The following is a 19401-nucleotide window of genomic DNA, read 5'->3' as shown; positions in this document are numbered from 1 at the left end:
ACTTGTAGAAACAACTTTATACATTCTTATCTGAATTAGAGAAGCTATATACACTTGTCCTTCAACTGTTTTCCTGTTGAATACTACTTTTCAGTGAATTCTGATGGTTTCAAACACGGGTTTCATGTGAACTAACTCTATTTCAAGGATTTCGGCAGTGTACAACATCCTTTCTAGACTAGACACTTACATTTTGATGTCTTTTTTACTTGGTCTCTCACAATTCTGTGATATTCATTAGTATTTGCTCTGAATTACTACTGCTTTCATGCAGTGCCCTATAATAGCCCTTCTCCTCTACTTGTGGGACTTCACCACATGTAGAAACTACTTCATACACTCTTCTCTGAAGTTGAGAAGCTATATACACTTGTCTTTCAACAGTTTTACAGTTGTATGCGAATTTTCATTGTATTCTACGGGTTTCAAACACTGTTGTCATGTGAACTAACTCTATTTCCAGGATTTCTGCAGTGTACTACATCCTTTCTAGACTAGACACTTACATTTTGATGTCTTTTTTACTTGGTCTCTCACAATTCTGTGATACTCATTAGTATTTGCTCTGAATTACTACTGCTTTCATGCAGTGCCCTATAATAGCCCTTCTGCTCTACTTGTGGGACTTCACCACATGTAGAAACTACTTCATACACTCTTCTCTGAACTTGAGAAGCTATATACACTTGTCTTTCAACTGTTTTACTGTTGAATACTACTTTTCAGTGAATTCTGATGGTTTCAAACACTGGTTTCATGTGAAGTAACTCTATTTCAAGGATTTCTGCAGTGTACAACATCCCTTCTAGACTAGACACTTACATTTTGATGGTTTTCTACTTGTTCTCACACAATTCTATGATATTCATTAGTATTTGCTCTGAATTACTACTGCTTTCTAGCTGTGTCCTATAATGGGACTTCTGCTCTACTTGTGGGACTTCACCACATGTAAAAACAACTTCATACACTCTTATCTGAACTTGAGAAGCTATATATACTTGTCTTTCAACTGTTTTACAGTTGTATGCGAATTTTCATTGTATTCTAGGGGTTTCAAACATTGTTTTCATTTAAACTAACTCTATTTCCAGGATTTCTACAGTGTACTACATCCTTTCTAGACTAGACACTTACATTTCGATGTCTTTTCCACCTGGTCTCTCACAATTCTGTGATACTCATTAGTATTTGCTCTGAATTACTACTGCTTTCTTGCAGTGTCGTATAATGGGCCTTCTGCTCTACTTGTTGGACTTCATCTCAAGTACAAACAACATTATACACTCTTCTCTGAGCTTGAGAATCTATATACACTTTTCTTTCAACTGTTTTACAGTTGAATACTATTATTCAGAGAATTCTGGTTGTTTCAAACATTGGTTTCATGTGCACTAACTCTATTTCAAGGATTTCTGCAGTGTACAACATCCTTTCTAGACTAGACACTTACATTTTGATGGTTTTATACTTATTCTCACACAATTCCATGCTATTCATTAATATTTGCTCTGATTTACTACAGATTTCTAGCAGTGTCTTATAATAGCCCTTCTGCTCTACTTGTGGGACGTTACCACATGTGAAAACAACTTCATACACTCTTCTCTGAACTTGAGAAGCTATATACACTTGTCTTTCAACAGTTTTTCAGTTGAGTGCTAATTTTCATTGTATTCTAGGGGTTTCAAACACTGTTTTCATGTGAACTAACTCTATTTCAAGGATTTCTGCAGTGTACAACATCCCTTCTAGACTTGACACTTACAATTTGATGTCTTATCCACTTGGTCTCTCACAATTCTGTGATACTCATTAGTATTTGCTCTGAATTACTACTGCTTTCTTGCAGTGTCGTTAATGGGCCTTCTGCTCTACTTGTTGGACTTCTCCACAAGTACAAACAACATTATACACTCTTCTCTGAGCTTGAGAATCTATATACACTTTTCTTTCAACTGCTTTACAGTTGAATACTATTATTCAGTGAATTCTGGTTGTTTCAAACAGTGGTTTCATGTGAACTAACTCTATTTCAAGGATTTCTGCAGTGTACAACATCCCTTCTAAACTAGACACTTACATTTTGATGGTTTTCCACTTGTTCTCACACAATTCTATGATATTCATTACTATTTGCTCTTAATTACTACTGATTTCTAGCAGTGTCCTATAGTGGGACTTCTGCTCTACTTGTGGGACTTCACCACATGTAGAAACAACTTTATACATTCTTCTCTGAATTAGAGAAGCTATATACACTTGTCTTTCAACTGTTTTACTGTTGAATACTACTTTTCAGTGAATTCTGATGGTTTCAAACACTGGTTTCATGTGAACTAACTCTATTTCAAGGATTTCTGCAGTGTACAACATCCTTTCTAGACTAGACACATTTTGATTTTTTTCCACTTGTTCTCACACAATTCTATGGCATTCATTACTATTTGCTCTGAATTACTACTGATTTCTAGCTGTGTCCTCTAATGGGCCTTCTGCTCTACTCGTGGGACTTCACCACATGAAGAAACAACTTTATACACTCTTCTCTGAACTTGAGAACCTATATACTCTTGTTTCCCAACTGTTTTACAGTTGAATACTACTTTTCAGTGAATTCTGGTGGTTTCAAACACTGGTTTCATGTGAACTAACTCTATTTCAAGGATTTCCGCCTTGTACAACATCCCTTCTAGACTAGACACTTACATTTTGATGGTTTTCCACTTGTTCTCACACAATTGTATGATATTCATTAGTATTTGCTCTGAATTACTACTGATTTCTACGTCTGTCGTATAATTGGACTTCTGCTTTACTTGTGGGACTTCACCACATGTAAAAACAACTTCATACACTCTTATCTGAACTTGAGAAGCTATATACACTTGTCTTTCAACAGTTTTTCAGTTGAGTGCTAATTTTCATTGTATTCTAGGGGTTTCAAACACTGTTTTCATGTGAACTAACTCTATTTCCACGATTTCTGCATTGTACAACATCCTTTCTAGACTAGACACTTATATTTTGATGTCTTTTCCACTTGGTCTCTCACAATTCTGTGATACTCATTAGTATTTGCTCTGAATTACTACTGCTTTCTTGCAGTGTGGTATAATGGACCTTCTGCTCTACTTGTGGGACTTCACCACTTGTAGAAACAACTTTATACATTCTTATCTGAATTAGAGAAGCTATATACACTTGTCCTTCAACTGTTTTCCTGTTGAATACTACTTTTCAGTGAATTCTGATGGTTTCAAACACGGGTTTCATGTGAACTAACTCTATTTCAAGGATTTCGGCAGTGTACAACATCCTTTCTAGACTAGACACTTACATTTTGATGTCTTTTTTACTTGGTCTCTCACAATTCTGTGATATTCATTAGTATTTGCTCTGAATTACTACTGCTTTCATGCAGTGCCCTATAATAGCCCTTCTCCTCTACTTGTGGGACTTCACCACATGTAGAAACTACTTCATACACTCTTCTCTGAAGTTGAGAAGCTATATACACTTGTCTTTCAACAGTTTTACAGTTGTATGCGAATTTTCATTGTATTCTACGGGTTTCAAACACTGTTGTCATGTGAACTAACTCTATTTCCAGGATTTCTGCAGTGTACTACATCCTTTCTAGACTAGACACTTACATTTTGATGTCTTTTTTACTTGGTCTCTCACAATTCTGTGATACTCATTAGTATTTGCTCTGAATTACTACTGCTTTCATGCAGTGCCCTATAATAGCCCTTCTGCTCTACTTGTGGGACTTCACCACATGTAGAAACTACTTCATACACTCTTCTCTGAACTTGAGAAGCTATATACACTTGTCTTTCAACTGTTTTACTGTTGAATACTACTTTTCAGTGAATTCTGATGGTTTCAAACACTGGTTTCATGTGAAGTAACTCTATTTCAAGGATTTCTGCAGTGTACAACATCCCTTCTAGACTAGACACTTACATTTTGATGGTTTTCTACTTGTTCTCACACAATTCTATGATATTCATTAGTATTTGCTCTGAATTACTACTGCTTTCTAGCTGTGTCCTATAATGGGACTTCTGCTCTACTTGTGGGACTTCACCACATGTAAAAACAACTTCATACACTCTTATCTGAACTTGAGAAGCTATATACACCTGTCTTTCAACTGTTTTACAGTTGTATGCGAATTTTCATTGTATTCTAGGGGTTTCAAACATTGTTTTCATTTAAACTAACTCTATTTCCAGGATTTCTACAGTGTACAACATCCTTTCTAGACTAGACACTTACATTTCGATGTCTTTTCCACCTGGTCTCTCACAATTCTGTGATACTCATTAGTATTTGCTCTGAATTACTACTGCTTTCTTGCAGTGTCCTTTAATGGACATTCTACTCTACTTGTGGGACTTCACCACTTGTAGGAACAATTTTATACATTCTTCTCTGAATTAGAGAAGCTATATACACTTGTCTTTCAACTGTTTTACTGTTGAATACTACTTTTCAGTGAATTCTGATGGTTTCAAACACTGGTTTCATGTGAACTAACTCTATTTCAAGGATTTCTGCAGTGTACAACCTCCTTTCTAGACTAGACACATTTTTATTTTTTTCCACTTGTTCTCACACAATTCTATGATATGCATTAGTATTTGTTCTGAAATACTACTGCTTTCTAGCTGTATCTTATAATCGGCCTTCTGCTCTATATGTGGGACTTCACCACATGTACAAACAACTTTATACACTGTTCTCTGAACTTGAGAAGCTATATACACTTGTTTCCCAACTGTTTTACAGTTGAATACTACTTTTCAGTGACTTCTGGTGGTTTCAAACACTGGTTTCATGTGAACTAACTGTATTTCAAGGATTTCCGCAGTGTACAACATCCTTTCTACACTAGACACTTACATTTTGATGGTTTTCTACTTGTTCTCTAAAAAAATTCCCTGCCATTCATTAATATTTTCTCTGAATTACTACAGATTTGTAGCTGTGTCCTGTAATGAGCCCTCTGCTCTACTTGTGGGACTTCACCACATGTAGAAACAACTTCATACACTCTTCTCTGAACTTGAGAAGCTATATACACTTGTCCTTCAACTGTTTTACTGTTGAATACTACTTTTCAGTGAATTCTGATGGTTTCAAACACTGGTTTCATGTGAACTAACTCTATTTCAAGGATTTCCGCAGTGTACAACATCCTTTCTAGACTAGACACACTTTGATTATTTTCCACTGGTTCTCACACAATTCTATGATATTCATTAGTATTAGCTCTGAATTACTACTGATTTCTAGCTGTATCCTATAATGGGCCTTCTGCTCTACTTGTGGGACTTCACCACATGTAGAAACAACTTTAAACACTCTTCTCTGAACTTGAGAAGTGATATTAACTTGTGTTTCAACTGTTTCACAGTTGAATTCTACTTTTCAGTGACTTCTGGTGGTTTCAAACACTGGTTTCATGTGAACTAACTCTATTTCAAGGATTTCCTCAGTGTACAATATCCTTTCTAGACTAGACACACTTACATTTTGATTGTTTTCCACTTGTTCTCACACAATTCTATGATATTTATTAGTATTTGCTCTGAATTACTACTGATTTCTAGCTGTGTCCTATTTTGGGCTTTCTATTCTACTTGTCGGACTTCTCCACAAATACAAACTACATAATACACTCTTCTCTGAGCTTGAGAATCTATATACACTTGTCTTTCAACTGTTTTACAGTTGAATACTATTATTCAGTGAATTCTGGTGGTTTCAACACTGGTTTCATGTGAACTAACTCTATTTCAAGGATTTCTGCAGTGTACAACATCCTTTCTAGACTAGACACATTTTGATTTTTTTCCACTTGTTCTCACACAATTCTATGACATTCATTAGTATTTGATCTGAATTACTACTGATTTCTAGCTGTGTACTCTAATGGGCCTTCTGCTCTACTTGTGGGTCTTCACCACATGTAGAAACTACTTCATACACTCTTCTCTGAACTTGAGAAGCTATATACACTTGTCTTTCAACAGTTTTACAGTTGAATGCTAATTTTTTTTGTATTCTAGGGGTTTCAAACACTGGTTTCATGTGAACTAACTGTATTTCCAAGATTTCTGCAGTGTATAACATCCTTTATAGACTAGACACTTACATTTTGATGTCTTTTCCACCTGGTCTCTCACAATTCTGTGACACTCATTAGTATTTGCTCTGAATTACTACTGCTTTCTTGCAGTGTCCTATAATGGGCCTTCTGCTCTACTTGTGGGACTTCACCACTTGTAGAAACAACTTTACACATTCTTCTCTGAATTATAGAAGCTATATACACTTGTCTTTCAACTGTTTTCCTGTTGAATACTACTTTTCAGTGAATTCTGATGGTTTCAAACACTGGTTTCATGTGAACTAACTCTATTTCAAGGATTTCTGCAGTGTACAACATCCTTTCTAGACTAGACACATTTTGATTTTTTTCCCCTTGTTCTCACACAATTCTATGATATTCATTAGTATTTGCTCTGAATTACTACTGATTTCTAGCTGTGTCCTCTAATGGGCCTTCTGCTCTACTTGTGGGACTTCACCACATGTAGAAACAACTTTATACACTCTTCTCTGAACTTGAGAAGCTATATACACTTGTCTTTCTACTGTTTTACAGTTGAATACTACTTTTCAGTGAATTCTGTTGTTTTCAAACACTGGTTTCATGTGAACTAACTCTATTTCAAGGATTTCTGCAGTATACAACATCCTTTCTAGACTAGACACTTACATTTTGATGTCTTTTTAACTTGGTCTCTCACAATTCTGTGATACTCATTAGTATTTGCTCTGAATTACTACTGATTTCTAGCTGTATCCTATAATGGGCCTTCTGCTCTACTTGTGGGACTTCACCACATGTAGAAACAACTTTAAACACTCTTCTCTGAACTTGAGAAGCTATATTAACTTGTGTTTCAACTGTTTCACAGTTGAATACTACTTTACAGTGACTACTGGTGGTTTCAAACACTGGTTTCATGTGAACTAACTCTATTTCAAGGATTTCCTCAGTGTACAACATCCTTTCTAGACTAGACACACTTACATTTTCATTGTTTTCCACTTGTTCTCACACAATTCTATGATATTTATTAGTATTTGCTCTGAATTACTACTGATTTCTAGCTGTGTCCTATTTTGGGCTTTCTATTCTACTTGTCGGACTTCTCCACAAATACAAACTACATAATACACTCTTCTCTGAGCTTGAGAATCTATATACACTTGTCTTTCAACTGTTTTACAGTTGAATACTATTATTCAGTGAATTCTGGTGGTTTCAACACTGGTTTCATGTGAACTAACTCTATTTCAAGGATTTCTGCAGTGTACAACATCCTTTCTAGACTAGACACATTTTGATTTTTTTCCACTTGTTCTCACACAATTCTATGACATTCATTAGTATTTGCTCTGAATTACTACTGATTTCTAGCTGTGTACTCTAATGGGCCTTCTGCTCTACTTGTGGGACTTTACCACATGTAGAATCAACTTTATACACTCTTCTCTGAACTTGAGAAGCTATATACACTTGTCTTTCAACTGTTTTACAGTTGAATACTACTTTTCAGTGACTTCTGGTGGTTTCAAACACAGGTTTCATGTGAACTAACTCTATTTCAAGGATTTCTGCAGTGTACAACATCCCTTCTAGACTAAACACTTACATTTTGATGGTTTTCCACTTGTTCTCACACAATTCTATGATATTCATTAGTATTTGCTCTGAATTACTACTGATTTCTAGCTGTGTCCTCTAATGGGCCTTCTGCTCTACTTGTGGGACTTCACCACATGTAAAAACAACTTCATACACTCTTATCTGAACTTGAGAAGCTATATACACTTGTCTTTCAACAGTTTTACAGTTGTATGCAAATTTTCATTGTATTCTAGGGGTTTCAAACACTGTTTTCATGTGAACTAACTCTATTTCCATGATTTCTGCAGTGTACTACATCCTTTCTAGACTAGACACTTACATTTTGATGTCTTTTCCACCTGGTCTCTCACAATTCTGTGATAATCATTAGTATTTGCTCTGAATTACTACTGCTTTCTTGCAGTGTCCTATAATGGACCTTCTGCTCTACTTGTGGGACTTCACCACTTGTAGAAACAATTTTATACATTCTTGTCTGAATTAGAGAAGCTATATACACTTGTCCTTCAACTGTTTTCCTGTTGAATACTACTTTTCTGTGAATTCTGATGGTTTCAAACACTGGTTTCATGTGAACTAACTCTATTTCAAGGATTTCTGCAGTGTACAACATCCTTTCTAGCCTAGACCCTTACATTTTGATGTCTTTTCCACTTGGTCTCTCACAATTCTGTGATACTCATTAGTATTTGCTCTGAATTACTACTGCTTTCATGCAGTGCCCTATAATAACCATTCTGCTCTACTTGTGGGTCTTCACCACATGTAGAAACTACTTCATACACTCTTCTCTGAACTTGAGAAGCTATATACACTTGTCTTTCAACAGTTTTACAGTTGAATGCTAATTTTTTTTGTATTCTAGGGGTTTCAAACACTGGTTTCATGTGAACTAACTGTATTTCCAAGATTTCTGCAGTGTATAACATCCTTTATAGACTAGACACTTTCATTTTGATGTCTTTTCCACCTGGTCTCTCACAATTCTGTGACACTCATTAGTATTTGCTCTGAATTACTACTGCTTTCTTGCAGTGTCCTATAATGGGCCTTCTGCTCTACTTGTGGGACTTCACCACTTGTAGAAACAACTTTACACATTCTTCTCTGAATTATAGAAGCTATATACACTTGTCTTTCAACTGTTTTCCTGTTGAATACTACTTTTCAGTGAATTCTGATGGTTTCAAACACTGGTTTCATGTGAACTAACTCTATTTCAAGGATTTCTGCAGTGTACAACATCCTTTCTAGACTAGACACATTTTGATTTTTTTCCCCTTGTTCTCACACAATTCTATGATATTCATTAGTATTTGCTCTGAATTACTACTGATTTCTAGCTGTGTCCTCTAATGGGCCTTCTGCTCTACTTGTGGGACTTCACCACATGTAGAAACAACTTTATACATTCTTCTCTGAACTTGAGAAGCTATATACACTTGTCTTTCTACTGTTTTACAGTTGAATACTACTTTTCAGTGAATTCTGTTGTTTTCAAACACTGGTTTCATGTGAACTAACTCTATTTCAAGGATTTCTGCAGTATACACCATCCTTTCTAGACTAGACACTTACATTTTGATGTCTTTTTAACTTGGTCTCTCACAATTCTGTGATACTCATTAGTATTTGCTCTGAATTACTATTGATTTCTAGCTGTATCCTATAATGGGCCTTCTGCTCTACTTGTGGGACTTCACCACATGTAGAAACAACTTTAAACACTCTTCTCTGAACTTGAGAAGCTATATTAACTTGTGTTTCAACTGTTTCACAGTTGAATACTACTTTACAGTGACTACTGGTGGTTTCAAACACTGGTTTCATGTGAACTAACTCTATTTCAAGGATTTCCTCAGTGTACAACATCCTTTCTAGACTAGACACACTTACATTTTGATTGTTTTCCACTTGTTCTCACACAATTCTATGATATTTATTAGTATTTGCTCTGAATTACTAGTGATTTCTAGCTGTGTCCTATTTTGGGCTTTCTATTCTACTTGTCGGACTTCTCCACAAATACAAACTACATAATACACTCTTCTCTGAGCTTGAGAATCTATATACACTTGTCTTTCAACTGTTTTACAGTTGAATACTATTATTCAGTGAATTCTGGTGGTTTCAACACTGGTTTCATGTGAACTAACTCTATTTCAAGGACTTCTGCAGTGTACAACATCCTTTCTATACTAGACACATTTTGATTTTTTTCCACTTGTTCTCACACAATTCTATGACATTCATTAGTATTTGCTCTAAATTACTACTGATTTCTAGCTGTGTACTCTAATGGACCTTCTGCTCTACTTGTGGGACTTTACCACATGTAGAATCAACTTTATACACTCTTCTCTGAACTTGAGAAGCTATATACACTTGTCTTTCAACTGTTTTACAGTTGAATACTACTTTTCAGTGACTTCTGGTGGTTTCAAACACAGGTTTCATGTGAACTAACTCTATTTCAAGGATTTCTGCAGTGTACAACATCCCTTCTAGACTAAACACTTACATTTTGATGGTTTTCCACTTGTTCTCACACAATTCTATGATATTCATTAGTATTTGCTCTGAATTACTACTGATTTCTAGCTGTGTCCTCTAATGGGCCTTCTGCTCTACTTGTGGGACTTCACCACATGTAAAAACAACTTCATACACTCTTATCTGAACTTGAGAAGCTATATACACTTGTCTTTCAACAGTTTTACAGTTGTATGCAAATTTTCATTGTATTCTAGGGGTTTCAAACACTGTTTTCATGTGAACTAACTCTATTTCCATGATTTCTGCAGTGTACTACATCCTTTCTAGACTAGACACTTACATTTTGATGTCTTTTCCACCTGGTCTCTCACAATTCTGTGATAATCATTAGTATTTGCTCTGAATTACTACTGCTTTCTTGCAGTGTCCTATAATGGACGTTCTGCTCTACTTGTGGGACTTCACCACTTGTAGAAACAATTTTATACATTCTTGTCTGAATTAGAGAAGCTATATACACTTGTCCTTCAACTGTTTTCCTGTTGAATACTACTTTTCTGTGAATTCTGATGGTTTCAAACACTGGTTTCATGTGAACTAACTCTATTTCAAGGATTTCTGCAGTGTACAACATCCTTTCTAGCCTAGACCCTTACATTTTGATGTCTTTTCCACTTGGTCTCTCACAATTCTGTGATACTCATTAGTATTTGCTCTGAATTACTACTGCTTTCATGCAGTGCCCTATAATAACCATTCTGCTCTACTTGTGGGTCTTCACCACATGTAGAAACTACTTCATACACTCTTCTCTGAACTTGAGAAGCTATATACACTTGTCTTTCAACAGTTTTACAGTTGAATGCTAATTTTTTTTTGTATTCTAGGGGTTTCAAACACTGGTTTCATGTGAACTAACTGTATTTCCAAGATTTCTGCAGTGTATAACATCCTTTATAGACTAGACACTTACATTTTGATGTCTTTTCCACCTGGTCTCTCACAATTCTGTGACACTCATTAGTATTTGCTCTGAATTACTACTGCTTTCTTGCAGTGTCCTATAATGGGCCTTCTGCTCTACTTGTGGGACTTCACCACTTGTAGAAACAACTTTACACATTCTTCTCTGAATTATAGAAGCTATATACACTTGTCTTTCAACTGTTTTCCTGTTGAATACTACTTTTCAGTGAATTCTGATGGTTTCAAACACTGGTTTCATGTGAACTAACTCTATTTCAAGGATTTCTGCAGTGTACAACATCCTTTCTAGACTAGACACATTTTGATTTTTTTCCCCTTGTTCTCACACAATTCTATGATATTCATTAGTATTTGCTCTGAATTACTACTGATTTCTAGCTGTGTCCTCTAATGGGCCTTCTGCTCTACTTGTGGGACTTCACCACATGTAGAAACAACTTTATACACTCTTCTCTGAACTTGAGAAGCTATATACACTTGTCTTTCTACTGTTTTACAGTTGAATACTACTTTTCAGTGAATTCTGTTGTTTTCAAACACTGGTTTCATGTGAACTAACTCTATTTCAAGGATTTCTGCAGTACACAACATCCTTTCTAGACTAGACACTTACATTTTGATGTCTTTTTAACTTGGTCTCTCACAATTCTGTGATACTCATTAGTATTTGCTCTGAATTACTACTGCTTTCATGCAGTGCCCTATAATAGCCCTTCTGCTCTACTTGTGGGACTTCACCACATGTAAAAACAACTTCATACACTCTTATCTGAACTTGAGAAGCTATATACACTTGTCTTTCAACTGTTTTACAGTTGAATACTACTTTTCAGTGACTTCTGGTGGTTTCAAACACTGGTTTCATGTGAAGTAACTCTATTTCAAGGATTTCTGCAGTGTACAACATCCCTTCTAGACTAGACACTTACATTTTGATGGTTTTCCACTTGTTCTCACACAATTCTATGATATTCATTAGTATTTGCTCTGAATTACTACTGCTTTCTAGCTGTGTCCTATAATGGGCCTTCTGCTCTACTTGTGGGACTTCACCACATGTAAAAACGACTTCATACACTCTTATCTGAACTTGAGAAGCTATATACACTTGTCTCTCAACTGTTTTACAGTTGAATGCTACTTTTCAGTGGATTCTAGTCGGTGAATACACTGGATTCTTGTGAACTAACTCTATTTCAAGGATTTCAGCAGTGTACACCATGCTTTCTAGACTAGAGACTTCCATTTTGATGTCTTTTACACTTTTTCTCTCACTATTCTGTGATATTCATTAGTATTTGCTCTGAATTACTACTGATTTCTAGCTGTGTCCTCTAATGGGCCTTCTGCTCTACTTGTGGGACTTCACCACCTGTAGAAACAACTTTATACACTCTTCTCTGAACTTGAGAACCTATATAGACTTGTCTTTCAACAGTTTTACAGTTGAAAACTTTCTTTTCTGTGACTTCTGGTGGTTTTAAACACTGGTTTCATGTGAACTAACTCTATTTCATGGATTTCTGCAGTGTACAACATCCCTTCTAGATTAGACACTTACATTTTGATGGTTTTCCACTTGATCTCACACAATTCTGTGATACTCATTAGTATTTGCTCTGAATTAATACTGCTTCCTTTTTTTAAAAAATTCTTTATTGATTAAGGTGTCACATATTTGTCCTCATCCCCCCATTCCCATCCCACACCCCTCCACATGGATGCCCCAACCCCCTGTTGAACTTAACCATTGGTTAGGCTCATATGCATGCACACAAGACCTTTGGTTGATCTCGCCCCCCTCCCCCCACTCTCCCCTATCCTCCCTCTGAGGCCCGATAGTCCGATCGATGCCTCCTTGTTTCTGGTTCTTTTCTTGTTCATCATTCTATGTTGTTCATCATTTCCCCTAGATGAGCAAAATCATGTGTCACTAGAGATATAAGAATTGAATGTGAGACGAGCAATAATACTTATGCTAACAGGCAAATGAATCAGCCGGTAGTGAGTTTCTTTCTGGACCAATAGTTCTTTTGAGACCCAATATCAATGTCCACCAGTTCCTTATGAGTACATGTCGGCACTGACCCCTCAGCTCTGGATGTTGGAGAAATTGTGGTAATGCAGGTCCGACTCCCTCTGGTTTGGTCTCGGCCGGACCCAGGGGCACGGCTTCACCTGGATCCAGGGGCCCACGGCCTCACCCGGACACGGGACACAGTCTCACCCGGATCCAGGTGCACACGGCCTCGAACAGACCCAGGATTAAGCTTCACCCGGACCCATGGGCGCATGGCCTCACCCGGACACAGGGGCGCGTGGCTTCTCCCCGGCCCGGGACTCAGCCTCACCCGGATCCAGGGGCACACGGCCTCGCCCGGACCCGGGATCTAGCTTCCCCCGGACCCAGGGGCGCGTGGCCTCTCCCAGACCCAGGGTCGCGGGACCTCACCTGGATCCAGGGGCCCACGGCCTCACGCGGACCTGGGACCCAGGCTCACCCGGATGCAGGGGCCCACGGCTTCACCCGGACCCGGGACCCAGCCTCACCCGGATCCAGGGGCACACGGCCTCGCCCAGACCCAGGATTCAGCTTTACCTGGCCCCAGGGGCACATGGCCTCACCCGGACCCAGGGGTGCGTGGCCTCTCCTGGCCCTGGGACCCAGCCGCACCCGGATCCAGGGGCACACGGCCTCGTCCGGACCCGGGATCTAGCTTCCCCCGGACCCAGGGGCATGTGGCATCACCCGGACCCAGGGGCGCGTGGCCTCTCCCAGACCCAGGGTGGCGTGGCCTCACCGAGATCCAGGGGCCCACGGCCTCACGAGGACCTGGGACCCAGGCTCACCCGGATGCAGGGGCCCACGGCTTCACCTGGACCCGGGACCCAGCCTCACCCGGATCCAGGGGCACAAGGCCTCGCCCAGACCCAGGCTTCAATTTAACCTAGGTTAATATCTAAGAAAGTGTTTCAAACACTAGAAATACGTGAAAAAAGGGCCTTAATATCTGTCACACATTGTTTCCTGACAAGCAAATCATGTTCAAAGAACATAGAACCGAGTTGGATGCTGTTTACATTTATAATTAAGAGACAATGAGTTGGCGTTTTTGAAAGAGGCCAGGTTAGGCCATTAAACAGGAAGTGATGATGTCACCAAGGGGGAGGGGCCACGAGGGCAGGTTTAATTGATACCAGGAGATAATGATTTAGCCGGGGGCCCAGCTGGGTGTGATGACGACATTGAAGTTAGTTCTGGTGTTAGGGTTAGAGAATTGGGGTTCTGGCTAGGGTTAGGGTTAGGATAAGGGTTCGGGCTAGGTAGGGTTCAGGCTCAGAATAGGGATAGGTTTATGCTTAGGGTTAGAGGGTTAGGGACAGGGTTATGGTCACAGTGTAGTAAGGTTGGGTATTCACGATGAATGAGCTTCAACCACTGGACAAATTGGAGTGTAGCACTGAGAATTTACAACTCCAGACTAGGGAAATATTTAGAAATGTGCTTCACACACTAGGAATACATATTCCAATAGACTGAATATCTGAACAGCACAATTTTGTCACTGGGAAAGCTTGTTCAAACCGCTGAGAACCCAGTGTGACACTGTTAACATTTATTTTTCCCGTCAAAAGGAGTTGGCGTTTTCGGTAAAAGGAGTTGGTGAAACACTGAAAAATTCATTTTCCTAGAACTATAGAATAGTATGAAAGTATTGAGAACACTATGAAATCAAAATGTTAGTTAGGCTAGGGTTCGAAGTAGTGGTTTTAAGTACCTTTAAAAAGCCGGTATGACACCCGTGTTAAAATGAAAACTCTCAGAGCTCAAAACAACAGAACAGGGGGATGTCTCAGAGTGTCTCTAGAACTCTTGTAATACGTTTTAGAACAAGAACATCTCGACTGAATTTTTGAAATACTGAGAATTTGTATCCAAAGCGCTGTGAAAAGTAGGGTAGACTTTCAAGTGGTAATAATGGTTAAAGTATGGTATATTTGTAAAAAACGCTGTTTCACCAAATTGGAATTCACAATGAAGGAGCTTGAGACACTGGAGAGAGAGACTCCAACTCGGGAAATTCACAATGAAAACCTAGGTTAATATTTAAGAAAGTGTTTCAAACACTAGAAATACGTGAATAAAGGGCCTTAAAATCTGTCACACATTGTTTCCTGACAAGCAAATCGTGTTCAAAGAACATAGAACCGAGTTTAATGCTGTTTACATTTATAATTAAGAGACAATGAGTTGGCGTTTTTGAAAGAGTCCTGGTTAGGCCATTAAACAGGAAGTGATGACGTCACCAAGGGGGAGGGGCCATGAGGGCAGGTTTAATTGATGCCAGGGGATAATGATTTAGCAGGGGGCCCAGCTAGGAGTGATGACGTCATCGAGGTTAGTTCTGGTGTTAGGGTTAGTGAATTGGGGTTCTGGCTAGGGTAAGGGTTAGGATAAGGGTTCGGGCTAGGTAGGGTTCAGGCTCAGGTTAGGGCTAGGTTTAGGGTTAGGGTTAGAGGGTTAGGGACAGGTTAAGGTCACGGTGCTGTAAGGTTGGGTATTCACAATGAATGAGCTTCAACCACTGGACAAATTGGAGTGTAGCACTGAGAATTTACAACTCCAGACTAGGGAAATATTTAGAAATGTGCTTCACACACTTGGAATACATATTCCAATAGACTGAATATCTGAACAGCACAATTTTGTCACTGGGAAATCTTGTTCAAACCGCTGAGAACCGAGTGTGACACTGTTTACATTTATTTTTCCCGTTAAAAGACGTTGGCGTTTTCGGGAAAAGGAGTTGGTGAAACACTGAAAAATTCATTTTCCTAGAACTATCGAATAGTATGAAAGTATTCAGAACACTATGAAATCAAAATGTTAGTTAGGCTAGGGTTCCAAGTAGTGTTTTAAAGTACCTTTAAAAGGCCGGTATGACAGCTGTGTTAAAATGAAAACTCTCAGAGCTCAAAACAACAGAACAGGGGGATGTCTCAGAGTGTCTCTAGAACTCTGGGAATACGTTTTAGAACACGAACATCTCTACTGAATTTTGAAATACTGAGAATTTGTATCCAAACGCTGAGATAAGTAGGATAGACATCCAAGGGGTAATAATGGTTAAAGTATGGTATATTTGTAAAAAACGCTGTTTCACAAAATTGGAATTCACAATGAAGGAGCTTGAGACACTGGAAGAGAGAGACTCCAACTCTGGCAATTCACAATGAAAACCTAGGTTAATATCTAAGAAAGTGTTTCAAACTCTAGAAATACGTGAATAAAGGGCCTTAATATCTGTCACACATTGTTTCCTGACAAGCAAATCGTGTTCAAAGAACATAGAACCGAGTTTAATGCTGTTTACATTTATAATTAAGAGACAATGAGTTGGCGTTTTTGAAAGAGTCCTGGTTAGGCCATTAAACAGGAAGTGATGACGTCACCAAGGGGGAGGGGCCATGAGGGCAGGTTTAATTGATCCCAGGAGATAATGATTTAGCAGGGGGCCCAGCTAGGAGTGATGACGTAATTGAGGTTAGTTCTGGTGTTGGGGTTAGAGAATTGGGGTTCTGGCTAGGGTTAGGGTTAGGATAAGGGTTCGGGCTAGGTAGGGTTCAGGCTCAGGTTAGGGCTAGGTTTAGGGTTAGGGTTAGAGGGTTAGGGACAGGTTAAGGTCACGGTGCTGTAAGGTTGGGTATTCACAATGAATGAGCTTCAACCACTGGACAAATTGGAGTGTAGCACTGAGAATTTACAACTCCAGACTAGGGAAATATTTAGAAATGTGCTTCACACACTTGGAATACATATTCCAATAGACTGAATATCTGAACAGCACAATTTTGTCACTGGGAAATCTTGTTCAAACCGCTGAGAACCGAGTGTGACACTGTTTACATTTATTTTTCCCGTTAAAAGACGTTGGCGTTTTCGGGAAAAGGAGTTGGTGAAACACTGAAAAATTCATTTTCCTAGAACTATCGAATAGTATGAAAGTATTCAGAACACTATGAAATCAAAATGTTAGTTAGGCTAGGGTTCCAAGTAGTGTTTTAAAGTACCTTTAAAAGGCCGGTATGACAGCTGTGTTAAAATGAAAACTCTCAGAGCTCAAAACAACAGAACAGGGGGATGTCTCAGAGTGTCTCTAGAACTCTGGGAATACGTTTTAGAACACGAACATCTCTACTGAATTTTGAAATACTGAGAATTTGTATCCAAACGCTGAGATAAGTAGGATAGACATCCAAGGGGTAATAATGGTTAAAGTATGGTATATTTGTAAAAAACGCTGTTTCACAAAATTGGAATTCACAATGAAGGAGCTTGAGACACTGGAAGAGAGAGACTCCAACTCTGGCAATTCACAATGAAAACCTAGGTTAATATCTAAGAAAGTGTTTCAAACTCTAGAAATACGTGAATAAAGGGCCTTAATATCTGTCACACATTGTTTCCTGACAAGCAAATCGTGTTCAAAGAACATAGAACCGAGTTTAATGCTGTTTACATTTATAATTAAGAGACAATGAGTTGGCGTTTTTGAAAGAGTCCTGGTTAGGCCATTAAACAGGAAGTGATGACGTCACCAAGGGGGAGGGGCCATGAGGGCAGGTTTAATTGATCCCAGGAGATAATGATTTAGCAGGGGGCCCAGCTAGGAGTGATGACGTAATTGAGGTTAGTTCTGGTGTTGGGGTTAGAGAATTGGGGTTCTGGCTAGGGTTAGGGTTAGGATAAGGGTTCGGGCTAGGTAGGGTTCAGGCTCAGGTTAGGGCTAGGTTTAGGGTTAGGGTTAGAGGGTTAGGGACAGGTTAAGGTCACGGTGCTGTAAGGTTGGGTATTCACAATGAATGAGCTTCAACCACTGGACAAATTGGAGTGTAGCACTGAGAATTTACAACTCCAGACTAGGGAAATATTTAGAAATGTGCTTCACACACTTGGAATACATATTCCAATAGACTGTATATCTGAACAGCACAATTTTGTCACTGGGAAATCTTGTTCAAACCGCTGAGAACCGAGTGTGACACTGTTTACATTTATTTTTCCCGTCAAAAGGAGTTGGCGTTTTCGGGAAAAGGAGTTGGTGAAACACTGAAAAATTCATTTTCCTAGAACTATAGAATAGTATGAAAGTATTGAGAACACTATGAAATCAAAATGTTAGTTAGGCTAGGGTTCCAAGTAGTGTTTTAAAGTACCTTTAAAAAGCCGGTATGATACCCGTGTTAAAATGAAAACTCTCAGAGCTCAAAACAACAGAACAGGGGGATGTCTCAGAGTGTCTCTAGAACTCTTGGAATACGTTTTAGAAAACGGACATCTCTACTGAATTTTGAAATACTGAGAATTTGTATCCAAAGCACTGTGAAAAGTAGGGTAGACTTTCAAGTAGTAATAATGGTTAAAGTTTGGTATATTTGTAAAAAACGCTGTTTCACCAAATTGGAATTCACAATGAAGGAGCTTGAGCCACTGGAAGAGAGAGAATCCAACTCGGGCAATTCACAATGAAAACCTAGGTTAATCTCTAAGAAAGTGTTTCAAACACTAGAAATACGTGAATAAAGGGCCTTAATATCTGTCACACATTGTTTCCTGACAAGGAAATCGTGTTCAAAGAACATAGAACCGAGTTGGATGCTATTTACATTGGTAATTAAGAGACAATGAGTTGGCGTTTTTGAAAGAGTCCTGGTTAGGCCATTAAACAGGAAGTGATGACGTCACCAAGGGGGAGGGGCCATGAGGGCAGGTTTAATTTATCCCAGGAGATAATGATTTAGCAGGGGGCGCAGCTAGGAGTGATGACATCATCGAGGTTAGTTCTGGTGTTAGGGTTAGAGAATTGGGGTTCTGGCTAGGGTTAGGGTTAGGATAAGGGTTCGGGCTAGGTAGGGTTCAGGCTCAGGTTAGGGCTAGGTTTACCGTTAGGGTTAGAGGGTTAGGGACAGGGTTAAGGTCACGGTGCAGTAAGGTTGGGTATTCACAATGAATGAGCTTCAACCACTGGACAAATTGGAGCGTAGCACTGTTATAGTAATAGTGATAAGAATAATATAGAATAAGTATCAAAATGTGGAATTACAGTGTGATATTAAAATATGATGTTAAAAATATTGAATGTAATGTAAATAGGTTGATTAAACACCCCTGAGTGGCCTGT

Source organism: Cnephaeus nilssonii (genome assembly GCF_951640355.1).
Source record: "Cnephaeus nilssonii genome assembly, chromosome: 22".
In the NCBI taxonomy this organism is placed as follows: Eukaryota; Metazoa; Chordata; class Mammalia; order Chiroptera; family Vespertilionidae; genus Cnephaeus; species Cnephaeus nilssonii.
Note: the sequence above shows the minus strand (reverse complement) of the source record.